The sequence below is a fragment of the Leopardus geoffroyi genome, chromosome C1 (genome assembly GCF_018350155.1).
Source record: "Leopardus geoffroyi isolate Oge1 chromosome C1, O.geoffroyi_Oge1_pat1.0, whole genome shotgun sequence".
Taxonomy (NCBI): domain Eukaryota; kingdom Metazoa; phylum Chordata; class Mammalia; order Carnivora; family Felidae; genus Leopardus; species Leopardus geoffroyi.
This window is the reverse complement of record NC_059328.1, coordinates 79,264,805-79,279,936: the sequence shown is the minus strand read 5'-3', so window position 1 is coordinate 79,279,936 and position 15,132 is coordinate 79,264,805.

Sequence of the window (15,132 nt, the reverse complement as noted above, 5' to 3'; positions counted from 1 at the left end):
TTATTGATTGGATCTAAGTTATCACCTACCCTAAACTGAGCCCATCAGGAATATGGGCTGAGCCCTCTCCCAGGAATATGGAATTGGTAGTGGGAAAATCTCTAAGTACAAGGGACAAACTGAATGCACTATATTTTGGGATAAGAAATGTTCTTTTTTTAAAAGTTAATTAATTAGTTAATTTTTGAGAGAGAAAGAGAGAGAGAGAGAGAGAGAGAGTGAGCAAGCATGAGTTGGGGAGGAGCAGAGAAAGAGGGAGACATAGAATCTGAAGCAGGCTCCAGGCTCTGGCATGTCAGCACAGAGCCTGATGCAGTGCTTGAACCCATAAGCTGTGAGATCATGACCTGAGCCAAAGTCGGATCTCAACCAACTGAGCTGCCCAGGTGTCCTGGGAAAAGAAATGTTCTAAGCACTTTATAGAAGCTGGTCGATGATTTCCCATCTAAGATGAAATGCTTTTTAACATCATATATTGACATAGATCTAGGATACTTACAGGTTATGCTTCAGTTCTTTAGATAATTGTCACAACTGTGAAATCTAATAAATGCCATTTTTTGTGGTTTAGTTGAGCTATAGAAAGATGAATGAAAATATTATCTTCCTATGGGATAAAACAGGACATTCCCAAGGGAGGATTCTTTAAGAAAGGCATTCTCAAGCCTTTTTGACCATCACTCACAGTGAGAAATATATTTTATACTGTAACACATACACACACAATTGAGACAAATGTTTCACAAAATTATATTAATCCTTAACATGTATAATACACTCTGATATTTTCAATTCTATTTTCTGTTTTAAAAATACTGGTAACAACCCATAAATTGTTTTCACATCTCACTAATGAGTTGTGTCCTAGAGTTTAAATGACACTGTTCTAGGTATATGTCTTAGTCCGTTTGGGCAGCTATAACAAAATAGCACTAATTGAGTAGTTTATAAACAATAGAAATTTATTTCTCACAATTCTGGAAGCTAAGAAGCCCAAGATCAAGCTGCTGGCAGATTTAGTCTGGTAAGAGCCCACTTTCCATAGATGGCCATCTTTTCACTGTAACTTTACATGGCAGAAGGAGCAAAGGGTCTTTCTTGGAGGAGCACTAATCCCATTCATGAGGGCTAATCACCTCTCAAAGCCCCCACCTTCTAATACCATCACCTTGAGGGTTTGGATTTCGACATATAAATTTGTGGGACATAAACATTCAGTCTATTGTAGTGTAATAGGCAGGATAGAATAGTTTAGTAGATCTGTCCCAACAAAACACTAAACAAAATGAAAGAACTTAACCCAGTTTCAATGAAAAAAATGTTGCAGCTCCAAAGAGGAGTAACAAAGCAATAGGTACCTGTAGAAAACATTGCAACAAGGGAAACTAAGAAAACCCCAAATCACAGACAGATAAGATTAGAGGGATCATGTCTATTTTGAAAGAGATAAATGTCATATTGAACGCAGTCAAAGACTATGATAACAAGGCTGAGGCATTCCTGTAAGTGGTGAAGGAACTAAAAATAGTAGTGAAAACTACCCAGTATTTAACAAGACTCATGGAATCCATGATGCCAGTAAAGTTAAAGTATAGTGGAGGTGAAACAAGACCTTGAATACTCCTCCACCCACCCATAGAGCAGGAGACCAGAGGCTCCACTGGACATGTCCTGGGTTAGGAGTGGGGTTTTGGCTTCTGAGAGCCACAGTTTGTGACTATGCACAAGGGTTTTGAAGGGAGCTGGTTCCACCACCTACTAGCCCTGTGACTTTCATAAAATCTCTAAACATCTGTTTCTTCATGTGAAAAATAAGGATAATATTTACTGCATCATGACTCATTGTGGTTGTCACAATTAAATGAGATAATGCATTAAAAGGTTTAGCAAAGTTCCTAGCATTAAAAACAAACAAACAAACAAACAGACAACTAACAACCTAGCTCTGTTATTTCTGAATCAGTCACAAAACAGAGAGGGATCTGGTGCCCAAACAAAAGTGTGATGGGAAAAGAAGAGCCAAGTTAGGAAAGCAGGAGGATTCAGCACTTGGGGAGTCAATGCCTAAGAGATGGCAGCTTTCATGAGAAATCAGTCTGAGGGGGAATTTTCTAGAATAGAGGCTGCTGTTCTGGAAAGACAAAACAAAAAATGTCTGCAATACCAAAGAAGAAACAAACACAGTAATTAAATCCATGTTACTGTGATTCTAAAGCTTGTGTTCTTAATTACTATATTATTCCATCTTAAGATTTTAATTGGGACATTACAAACAGTAAAATTGAACATACACAATAAAGTGTGTGAACAGAACTAAAAAAATGTATTTGTGAAAGAATTCCTTAATTAAATACCATATGTATTTATGTTTCAAAGAGTTTTCAGTCTCACAAAACTTGGCTTCTAGTAGGGCCTTTATAAAAACAATAAGAAAACTCATGTCCTATTTTTTCACCTGCTCTGTTAGTCTCCCTTCAAAAGAAACTGCATTCTATTCACCTCAGAATCCACAGGCATAGTAGAGGCTCAATAAATGTTTATTTAGTAAACCCAAAATGCCTTCCAGAAAACCTTATTTCTGGATATAATATCTCAAAATGCACTTAGCACAGAAAGAGATAACCAAATTATAATATAATCATAGAATCAAGTACTACTTTAGCAATAAAAAAGAAAGACCAGGGGCACCTGGGTGACTCAGTCAGTTAAGCTTCCGACTCCAGCTTAGGTCATGATCTCACAGTTCATGAGTTCGAGCCCCGCCTCGGGCTGTATGCTGACAGCTCAGAGCCTGGAGCTGCTTTGGATTCTGTGTCTCCCTTTCTCTCTGCACCTCCCCTGCTCACACTCTGTCTCTCTCTCTCAAAAATAAATAATAAACATTAAAAAAATTTTAAATAAAAAAAAAAAAAAAAGGAAAGACCACTCAGGCATGTGACATGAATGAGTCTCAAAAACATTACCAAAAAATCATTATGATTCCATTCTGGATAAGGCAAAATTATACTGTCAGAATAAGTGGTAGACAAGGGGTGGAAGAAGATTAATTACAAAGAGGCATGAGGAAACTTTGGGATGATAGAAATAATCTCTATATATTTTTAATTAAGTTTTAAATTTTAATTTCATTATAGTTAACACACAGTGTTATATTAGTTTCAAGTGTATAATGTAGAGATTCATCAATTCTATAAATTATTCAGTGCTCATCATGGGAAGTGTACTCTTTAATCCCCATCATCTATTTTACCCACTCACCCTCAGCCCCTCCCCTCTGGTAACCATCAATTTGTTTTTATAGTTAAAAGTCTGTTTCTTGTTCTCTCTTTCTCTCTCTCTGGAAGAGATCTTGATTGTGGTGGTGGTTACATGACTATATACTTTTGTCAAAATTCATAGAACTGTATATGTAAAATGTATATGTATATGTGAATTTTACTTTATATAAATTTTGCCTCAATAAACCTGATATAAAAATTTAGAAAGAAAAAACACAATAAAACAAGACACATATATATGCTACCTGCAAGAGACTCACTTGAGATGTAAGGACACACACAGACTGGAAGTGAAGAGGTGGAAAAAGCTACTTCATGTATATGGAAACCAAAAGAAAGCTGGAGCATCTATACTTAGGTCAGCCCAAATAGACTTTATTTATTTTTTATTTTTTTAATGTTTATTTATTTATTTGTGGGGGAGGGCCAGAGAGAGAGGGAGACAGAGGTAGGCTCCGCACTGTCAGCACAGAGCCCGACATGGGGCTCAAACTCACAAACCATGAGATCATGACTTGAGCTGAAACTAAGAGTCAGATGCTTAACCAATTGAGCCACCCAGGCTCCCAACAGAATAGACTTTAAAACAAAGACTGTAAAAAGAGGGAAAAAGACATTACAGAGTGATAAAAGTGTCAATCCAACAAAAGGATATAACATTTATAAATGTGTATGCAACCAGTATAGAAGCCCTAAATATATAAAGGAAATATTAACAGACCTAAATGAAGAAATAGATAGCAATACAATAATAGTAAGGTACTTAATACCCCATCATTATCAATGGATAGATCATCCAGACAGAAAATCAATAATGAAACACTGGCTCTAAATGACACATTAGACCAGATGGACTTAATAGATATATACAGAACATCCCACCCAAAAGCAGCAAAATACACATTCCTCTCAAGTGCACATGGAACATTCTCTAGAACAGATCATATGCTAGGCCACAAAATAAGTTTTAATACATTTTAGAAGATTGGAATAATATCAAGTATCTTTTCTGACCACAGTGGTATGAAACTAGAAGTCAACTAAAAAAGAAAACTGGAAAATTCACAATTATGTGGAGATTAAACAACATGCTACTGAACACCAATGGGTCAATGAAGATATCAAAAGAGAAATTTGAAAAATACTTCAAGACAAATGGAAATGGAAATACAGCACACCAAAATATATGAGATGCAACAAAAGCAGCTCTAAGAGGGAACTTCATAGAAAAATCTAAAAAAAAAAACAAACCAAAAAACCAAAAACAACCTGATGTGCTACTCAAGGAAAAAGAAGAACAAATAAATCCTAAAGTTAGTAGGAGGAAAGAAATAACAAAGATAAGAGCAGAAATAAATGAAATAGAGACTAAAAAAACAATGGAACAGATCAATGAAACAAGGAGCTGGCTCTTTGAAAAGACAAATAAAATTAACAAACTTTTAGCTAGAGTCACCAAAAAAAAAAAAAAAAAAGGACTCAAATGAAATCAATATGAAAGAAAAAGAGAAGATGTTACAACAGGTACAAAGGATCAAAAGGATCATAAGAGGACCAAAATATCATAGTAATGAACGATTTTACACCAACAAATTAGACAACCTAGAAGAAATAGATAAATTGATAGAAATATACAACCTTCCAATACTGAATCATGAAGCAATAGAAAATCTGAACAGACTGATTACCAATAATGAGATTGAATCAATAATCAAAAACCTCCCAACAAAGAAAAGTTCAGGACCAGAAAGCTTCACTGGTGAATTCTACCAAACAATGAAAAAGAAGAACTAATATTAATTTTTCTCAAAGTTTTCCAAATAATAGAAGAGGAAGAAACACTTCCAAACTCATTTTATGAAGCCAGCATTACCCTGCCACTAAAACCAGATGAGGAGGACACCACAAGACAAGAAAATTACAGGCCATCAGGGGGCACCTGGGTGGCGTAGTCAGTTAAGCGTCTGACTTCAGCTCAGGTCGTGATTTCACAGTTCCTGAGTTTGAGTCCTGCATTGAGCTCTGTGCTGACAGCTCAGCCTGCTTCAGATTCTGTGTCTCTCCCTCTCTCTCTGCCCCTTCCCTGTTTGTACTCTCTCTCTCTCTCTCTCTCAAAAATAAATAATAAACATTTGGGGCGCATGGGTGGCTCAGGCAGTTGAGCACCCAGCTTCGGCTCAGGTCATGATCTCGCGGTCTGTGAGTTTGAGCCCCACATCCGGCTCTGTGCTGACAGCTCAGAGCCTGGAGCCTGCTTTGGATTCCGTGTCTCCCTCTCTCTGCCCCTCCCCCACTCATGCTCTGTCTCTCTCTCTGTCAAAAATAAATAAAACATTAAAAAGAAAAGAAAATTACAGGCCATCAGGAAAAGATAAATACCATTTTACTCATATGTGGAATTTAAGAAACAAAACAAACAAGCAAAAAAAAAAAAAAAAAAGAGATAAACCAAACAACAGACTCTTAATTAGAGAACAAGCTGATGGTTACCTGGAGGGAGTGGGTGGGGAGATGAACTAAATAGATGTTGGGGATTAAGAAGTACACTTGTGTTGATAAGCACCAGGGGATGAATGGAATTGTTAGATCACTATATGTACACCTGAAATTAATATAACACTGTATGTTAGCTAACTGGAATTAAAATAAAAACTTCAAAAAAAAGAAAATTACAGGTCAATATCCCTGATGAACATAGGTGCAAAAATCATCAACAAAATATTAGTAAGCCAAATTCAAGAATACATTAAAAGGATCATCCATTGCGGTGCCTGGGTGGCTCAGTTGGTTAAGTGTCAGACTTGGGCTCAGATCAAGATCTTGGGGTTGGTGGGTTCAAGCTCCGCATCTGGCTCTCTGCTGTCAGCACGGAGCCTGCTTTGGATCCTTTGTTTCATGTTCCACCCACCCCTGCTCTCTGCCTCTCCCCTGTTTGTACTCTCTTTTAAAAAAATAAACATTTAAAAATTAAAAAATAAAAATAAATAAAAAATTTTAAAGGATCATATATCATAATCATAATCAAGGGGGATTCATTCCAGAGATTCAAGGGTGGCTCAACATCAACAAATCTATCAGTGTGGCACACCACATTAACAAAATGAAGGATTAAAAATCATGTGATCATGGGGTGTCTGGGTGGCTCAGTCAGTTAAGCATCCGACTTCCGCTCAGGTCACAATCTCACAGTTCATGAGTTCAAGCCCGACATTGGGCTCTGTGCTGACAGCTCGGAGCCTAGAGTCTGTTTCAGATTCTGTGTCTCCCTCTTTCTCTGCCCTTCCCCCACTTGCACTCTGTCTCTCTCTTGCTGTCAAAATGGATAAACATTAAAAAAAAAATCATGTGATCATCTCAATAGTTGAAGAAACAGCATTTGACAAAATTCAACATCCATTTATGGTAAAAAAAAAAAAAAATGCAACAAAGTAGATCTAGAGGGAATGTACCTCAACATAATAAAGATTATATATGACAAGCCCACAGCTAACATCATATTCAGTGGCAAAAAGTTGAAAGCTTTTTCTCCAAGATCACAAATAAGACAAGGATGCCCACTCTTGCCGGTTTTGGAAGTCCTACCCACAGCAATTAGGCAAGAAAAAGAAATAAAAGTTATTTAAACTGGAAAGGAAGAAGTACAATTGTCATTATCTGAAGATGACATATTATAGATAGAAAACCATGAAGAATTTACCAAAAACCTGTTAGAACTAGTAGATAAATTCAGTAAATTTGCAGGATGAAAAATCAGCATACAGAAACCTGTTGCATTTTCATACATGGATAATGAATTATCAGAAAGAGAAAATAAGAAAAGAGTCTCATTTACAATTGACTCCAACACATTAAAATTCCTAGGAACAAATTTAACCAAGGAGGTAAAAGACCTGTACACTGAAAACTATAAGACATTATTGATAGAAATTGAAGACACAAATAAATGGAAAGATATTCCATGCTCAAAGATGGGAAGAATTAATACTGTTAAAATGTCCACACTACCTAAATCAATCCACACATTCAACTCAATACCCATCAATTTCCCAATGGTATTTTTCACGTAAATAGAATAATCTTAAAACTTGTATGGAACCACAAAAGACTCCAAATAGCCAAGGCAATCTTGAGAAAGAAGAACAAAGCATCATGCTCCCTGATTTCAAACTGTATTACAAAGCTATAGTAATCAAAACAGTATTGTATTGGCATAAAACCAGACAAGATCAAAAGAACAGAATAGAGAACCCAGAAATAAATCCACACATATATGATCAATTAACTTTTTTAATGTTTATTTATTTTTGAGAGAGAAAGAGGCAGAGCATGAGCAGGGAAGGGGCAGAGAGAGAGAGGGAGACACAGAATCCGAAACAGGCTCCAGGCTCTGAGCTCCAAGCTGTCAGTCCAGATTCCAACATGGGGCTTGAACTCATGAACTGTGATATCGTGACCTGAGCCGAAGTTGGATGTTTAACTGACTAAGCCACCCAGGTGTCCCTGTAAATTAATTTTTTTTAATGTTTATTTATTTTCAAGAGAGAGAGCACAACTGGGGAGGGGCAGAGAGAGAGAGGGAGACACAGAATCCGAAACAGGCTCCGGGCTCTGAGCTGTCAAGACAGAGCCTGACGCAAGGCTCGAACCCACAAACCCTGAGATCATGACCTGAGCCACCCAGGCTCACCTGGCCAATTAATTTGTGTGTGTGTGTTTTATTTTTTAATTTAATTTTTTATTTTTTTTAAATTTATATCCAAATTAGTTAACATATAGTGCAACAATGATTTCAGGAGTAGATTCCTTAGTGCCCCTTACCCATTTAGCCCATCCCCCCTCTCACAACCCCTCCAGTAACCCTCTGTTTGTTCTCCATATTTATGAGTCTCTTATGTTTTGTCCCCCTCCCTGTTTTTATATTATTTTTGCTTCCCTTCCCTTCCCTTATGTTCATACGTTTTGTCTCTTAAAGTCCTCATATGATATTTGTCTTTCTCTGAATAATTTCACTTAGCATAATACCCTCCACTTCCATCCATGTAGTTGAAAATGGCAAGATTTCATTCTTTTTGATTGCCGAGTAATACTCCAATTTATATACATATACCACCTCTTCTTCATCCATTCATCCATCGATGGACATTTGGGCTCTTTCCATACTTTGGCTATTGTTGATAGTGCTGCTATAAACATGGGGGTGCATGTGTCCCTTCGAAACAAAACACCTGTATCCCCTGGATAAATACCTAGTAGTGCAATTGTTGGGTCGTAGGGTACCTCTATTTTTAGTTTTTTGAGGAAACTCCATACTGTTTTCCAGAGTGGCTGCACTAGTTTGCATTCCCAACAATTAATTTTTTTTTATTATATGAAATTTATTGTCAAATTAGTTCCCATACAACACCCAGTGCTCATCCCAAAAGATGCCCTCTTCAATGCCCATCACCTACCCTACCCTCCCTCCCACCCCCCATCAACCCTTAGTTTGCTCTCAGTTTTTAAGAGTCTCTTATGCTTTGGCTCTCTCCCACTCTAACCTCTTTTTTTTCTTTTTTTCCTTTCCCCTCCCCCATGGGTTCCTGTTAAGTTTCTCAGGATCCACATAAGAGTGAAAACATATGGTATCTGTCTTTCTCTGTATGGCTTATTTCACTTAGCATCACACTCTCCAATTCCGTCCACGTTGCTACAAAGGGCCATATTTCATTCTTTCTCATTGCCACATAGTACTCCATTGTGTATATAAACCACAATTTCTTTATCCATTCATCAGTTGATGGACATTTAGGCTCTTTCCACAATTTGGCTATTGTTGAGAGTGCTGCTATAAACATTGGGGTACAAGTGCCCCTATGCATCAGTACTCCTGTATCCCTTGGGTAAATTCCTAGCAGTGCTACATCTGGGTCATAGGGTAGGTCTATTTTTAATTTTCTGAGGAACCTCCACACTGTTTTCCAGAGTGGCTGCACCAGTTTGCATTCCCACCAACAGTGCAAGAGGCTTCCCGTTTCTCCACATCCTCTCCAGCATCTATAGTCTCCTGATGTGTTCATTTTGGCCACTCTGACTAGCATGAGGTGATTATCTGAGTGTGGTTTTGATTTGTATTTCCCTGATGAGGAGCGACGTTGAGCATCTTTTCATGTGCCTGTTGGCCATCCGGATGTCTTCTTTAGAGAAGTGTCTATTCATGTTTTCTGCCCATTTCTTCACTGGATTATTTGTTTTTCAGGTGTGGAGTTTGGTGAGCTCTTTATAGATTTTGGATACTAGCCCTTTGTCCGATAAGTCATTTGCAAATATCTTTTCCCATTCCGTTGGTTGCCTTTTAGTTTTGTTGATTGTTTCCTTTGCTGTGCAGAAGCTTTTTATCTTCATGAGGTCCCAATAGTTCATTTTTGCTTTTAATTCCCTTGCCTTTGGGGATGTGTCAAGTAAGAAATTGCTACGGCTGAGGTCAGAGAGGTCTTTTCCTCTTTTCTGATTCTTACCTTCGGTCACTCTTCAAACATTATTTCAGAGCCGACAATGTGCCAGGCACTGTGCTAGGATATAAGTATGAATGTGACATTGTCCCTGACTCTCCACATTATGTCACATCTCCTTTCTCCTTAAATCTCTAATACTTCATTTTCTCTTATTGTCAACTGGTGATCTCACTTTACACTTCGTTGAAGGAAGAGAAGCCAACAGGCACTAATTACCTTGCCTCACCATCCAATCTACCAACCCACCTAACTCTGAACACATGTAGTCTCTCTTTTCACAAGGAAAACGCATACCCTCTCCTCTCCAGGGCTCTGGATTGCATGCCTGCCACGTTTTACTCGGACCATTATCTGCTCTTTTCTGCAAAATGCCTTCGTGTTTTCAATAAGTAAACTCTAGGGTCCACACCCTCGACGGCTTCTGCCCTGACTCTGCATCCTTTCACAGTGAAACTCATCAACAATTGCCTGTGTTTGCTCTTCACTTTCTCACTTCTCCATCTCCTCCAACCCACTTCAATTATATGTTCATTGAATTTGCTGAAATAACCGCTCCGACTCCCTCCTGCCAGTCCGTGTAGCGCGCACCGCCTCTCCACCCTTCTACCCTCTTCCTTGGGCCTCTCATCTGCGCTTGGCTCCAGAGAATCTGTTCTGCTAGTCTTCTGGCAGTTTTCTGGGTTATTTAGGCCAGTGTAGGTGGAATCTAAGTGATCAGCAGGATGCGGTGAGCCCAGCGTCCTCCTACGCCGCCGTCTTCCTTTCTTCTCAGCGTGCTGTTTCAACAATTATTTTTTTTTTTTAAAGAAGAACCAAGAATATACAATGGGGAAAGTATGGGAAAACTGGATAACCACATGCAAAAGTATGAAACTGGAGCACTATCTGACACCATACACAAAAGTCAACTCAAAATGGACTAAAGACTTGAATGTAAGACCTGAAACAATAGAACTGCCGGAAGATAACATAAGCAGTAAGCTCCCTGATATCAGTCTTAGTAGATAATGTTTTGGATTTGATGCCAAAGCAAAAGCAACAAGGGCAAAAATAAACAAATGGGACTGACTACATCAAACTAAAAGACGTGTTCACAGTAAAGGAAACCATTAACAAAATGAAAAGACAACTTCTAAATGAGGAAAAATATTTTCAAGTTATATATCTGATAAGGGTTTAATATTCAAAATATATAAAGAACTCTTATGACTCAATAGCAAAAAAAAATCTGATTTTAAAATGGGTAGAGGATCTGAATAGATATTTTTCTAGAAAAGTCGCTCAACATCACCAATCATCATCAGGGAAATGTAAATCAAAACCACCTGTTAGAATGGCTAGTATCAAAAAGACAAGAAATAACAAGTGTTGGTGAGAATGTGGAGAAAAGTGAAGCCTTGTGCCCTGCTGGTAGGAATATAAATTGGAGCAGCCACTGTGGTAAAAACAGTATGAAGTTTCCTCAAAAATTAAAAATAGGACTATCATATAATCTAGGAATCCCACCTCTGGGTATTTATTGGAAGAAATTGAAAACATAAACTTGAAAAGATGTATGCACACTCATTTCTTTACAGCATGATTTACAATGGTCAAGATCTGAAAACAGATCTGGAACATTATTCAGGTATTACAAAAAAATAAAATAAAATTTTGCCATTTGCAACAACATGGATGCACCTTGAGGGCACCGTGCTAGGTGAAGTAAGTCAGAGAAAGACAAATACTATATGATCTCACTTAAATGTAGAATCTAAAAAACAACGAAACAAAAAAATATGAGTTCATAGTTTAAAAAAACAGATTGATGGTTGCCAGAAGCAGGGGGTGAGGAGTGGGTAAAATGGGAAAAGGGGGTCAAAACTTCCATTTATAAGATAAATCAGTCATGGAGATATAATGTACAGCATGGTGACTATAGTTAATAATACTGTGTTGCATATTTGCAAGTTGCTGACAGATCTTAAAAGTTTTCATCACAAGAAAAAAAAACTCTTTAACTATGTGTGGTGATGGATGTTAAGTAGATATGTAGTGATCATTTCATAATATATATGATTACCTAATCATTATGCTGTACTGTCGAAACTAATATAATGTTGAGTTATACCTCAATTAAAAAATACAAAAAAAAGACCTAAAGATCAAAATGTATGACACTCTTTGATAATTTATTTCAAATACACCTATTAATTTTGACTATCATAGTATTTCACAGAAATCTCAAAAGCAATTGTCCTGCTCTTAGCAAAGTCTACGATTTCAAGTAACTATAGCATCTCAAAAATACAGATAGCTGTTCTGGTCTATTAATTTGCTCTTGTTTTTGTGAAGAATATGTTGTAGAAGCCTGAAAAGGTAATAAGAAATGAGATATGGGCCTTAATTAGGAAGACCCATCTGGACCTGAAAAGTGGAAAGGGGTGAAAAGTGAGATTTCCTATATGAAAGGTGTTTAGTTTAACTATCTTTAAATATTTAAGATCTGAATGATAAAAATGTAATCTTACATTTTCAAAGCAAAAAGAATTATTGAGCAATTGGATTATCTTATGATACTGCTTCTCTTCAAGGACCATTTCCTTGGTTGGTTTTCTCTGTCACAGTTTGTATCACTGAGGGTTATCATTATGCTGTCTTCCATGTCTTCCCACTCATTCATTCATTCAATTATTTATTTATTTAACAAATGTTTACTGAACATCTGTCTGCCGGACACTGGGGACATAGGGTTGAGCCATGAGAGCCGTGCCCTTTGCCTTAACATTCTAGTGAGGAGGAAGACAAAATAATGTCAACAAGTAAATACTTTCAGGTAGTAGTAAGTCTTATGAAAAAATAAAACAGAGTAATGGGGAATAGAATGACTTTGGAGGTGGGCAGTGGGTGGGAGGATACTTTGGACAGAATGATGAGGGGATCTGAGGAGCCAGCATTTGCACTGGCAGCTCCAGGAAGTGAATGAAGGGAAGGAGTCTACCCAGGGAAGAGATCTGTGGGAAGAGTATTTCTAGAATAGGGAATAGTAAGAGCAAATCCTAAGGCAGAAATGCATTTGGCATTAAATGAGGGCTGTAAGGCCGGCCCTGTGCTCAGTGAACAGGAGGAGAGTGGTAGCTGATGAGGTCAGAAAGCTATGCGGGTCTCGGGGGACTTGGACAGGAACTGCAGTTTTACTCTAATGGCAAGAGGAAGCTATCAGAGGGTTTTAGGTAGGGCAGTCATGTGATTTTCTTTTGAAAAGTTTCTCTGGCTTCTTGAGTGGTAGGCAAGAAGATAAACATAGATAATGTTCATATTGCCATTGCTGCCATCCAGGCAAGAGGTGAGGGTGGTTTGGATGAAGGTCATAGTACTTATGGTGGTGAGCAGAGGTTTGATTAGGTTCCAGTTTGCAGTAGGGCTGAGAAGACTCATTGATGAATTGGATGTGGTGGCAAGAGGAATCGCTGGGTGAGTGGGGATCCTTTTACTCAAGTCTTTCCTGGAAAAGGAAAGCATTTTCAGGAAAACATTCTGATTTTGTCTTGTTATATTTAAGATGCACTAAGGGATGCAAGTAGAGATGTAAGAAGGCAGATAAATATTTAAGTGTGTAGATCAGGGGAGATATCAGAGTTGGACACATAATTTTATAACTCTTCAACATATAGATTGTATTTAAAGCAATGAGACTGGATATAATCACCTATGATGTGACATTAACTGCAGAAGAAAAGAGGTCCTAAAATAGACACCTAGGGCACTTAATATACACAGGCAGAGTAAAGGAAGAGGTGACCCAGAAGAAATTCCAGTGATGTAGGAGGGAAAATTGACAGTATATGGTAATAGAAGCCAACAATGGAATGTGTTCTAAGTAAGAGGAAATGGTCATCTCTGCCAAATCCTGAAGTGTGGTCAAATTAGAGAGCACTGAACACTGGCATTGTCTTTGGCAAGGTGAAGTCACTGGTGACAGATTTGATGAAGGTTATTTCAGCAAATTCAATGAACATATAATTGAAGTGGGTTGGAGGAGATGGAGAAGTGAGAAAGTGAAGAGCAAACACAGGCAATTGTTGATGAGTTTCACTGTGAAAGGATGCAGAGTCAGGGCAGAAGCCGTCGAGGGTGTGGACCCTAGAGTTTACTTATTGAAAACACGAAGGCATTTTGCAGAAAAGAGCAGATAATGGTCCGAGTAAAACGTGGCAGGCATGCAATCCAGAGCCCTGGAGAGGAGAGGGTATGCGTTTTCCTTGTGAAAAGAGAGACTACATGTGTTCAGAGTTAGGTGGGTTGGTAGATTGGATGGTGAGGCAAGGTAATTAGTGCCTGTTGGCTTCTCTTCCTTCAACGAAGTGTAAAGTGAGATCACCAGTTGACAATAAGAGAAAATGAAGTATTAGAGATTTAAGGAGAAAGGAGATGTGACATAATGTGGAGAGTCAGGGACAATGTCACATTCATACTTATATCCTAGCACAGTGCCTGGCACATTGTCGGCTCTGAAATAATGTTTGAAGAGTGACCGAAGGTAAGAATCAGAAAAGAGGAAAAGACCTCTCTGACCTCAGCCGTAGCAATTTCTTACTTGACACATCCCCAAAGGCAAGGGAATTAAAAGCAAAAATGAACTATTGGGACCTCATGAAGATAAAAAGCTTCTGCACAGCAAAGGAAACAATCAACAAAACTAAAAGGCAACCAACGGAATGGGAAAAGATATTTGCAAATGACTTATCGGACAAAGGGCTAGTATCCAAAATCTATAAAGAGCTCACCAAACTCCACACCTGAAAAACAAATAATCCAGTGAAGAAATGGGCAGAAAACATGAATAGACACTTCTCTAAAGAAGACATCCGGATGGCCAACAGGCACATGAAAAGATGCTCAACGTCGCTCCTCATCAGGGAAATACAAATCAAAACCACACTCAGATAATCACCTCATGCTAGTCAGAGTGGCCAAAATGAACACATCAGGAGACTATAGATGCTGGAGAGGATGTGGAGAAACGGGAAGCCTCTTGCACTGTTGGTGGGAATGCAAACTGGTGCAGCCACTCTGGAAAACAGTGTGGAGGTTCCTCAGAAAATTAAAAATAGACCTACCCTATGACCCAGATGTAGCACTGCTAGGAATTTACCCAAGGGATACAGGAGTACTGATGCATAGGGGCACTTGTACCCCAATGTTTATAGCAGCACTCTCAACAATAGCCAAATTGTGGAAAGAGCCTAAATGTCCATCAACTGATGAATGGATAAAGAAATTGTGGTTTATATACACAATGGAGTACTATGTGGCAATGAGAAAGAATGAAATATGGCCCTTTGTAGCAACGTGGACGGAATTGGAGAGTGTGATGCTAAGTG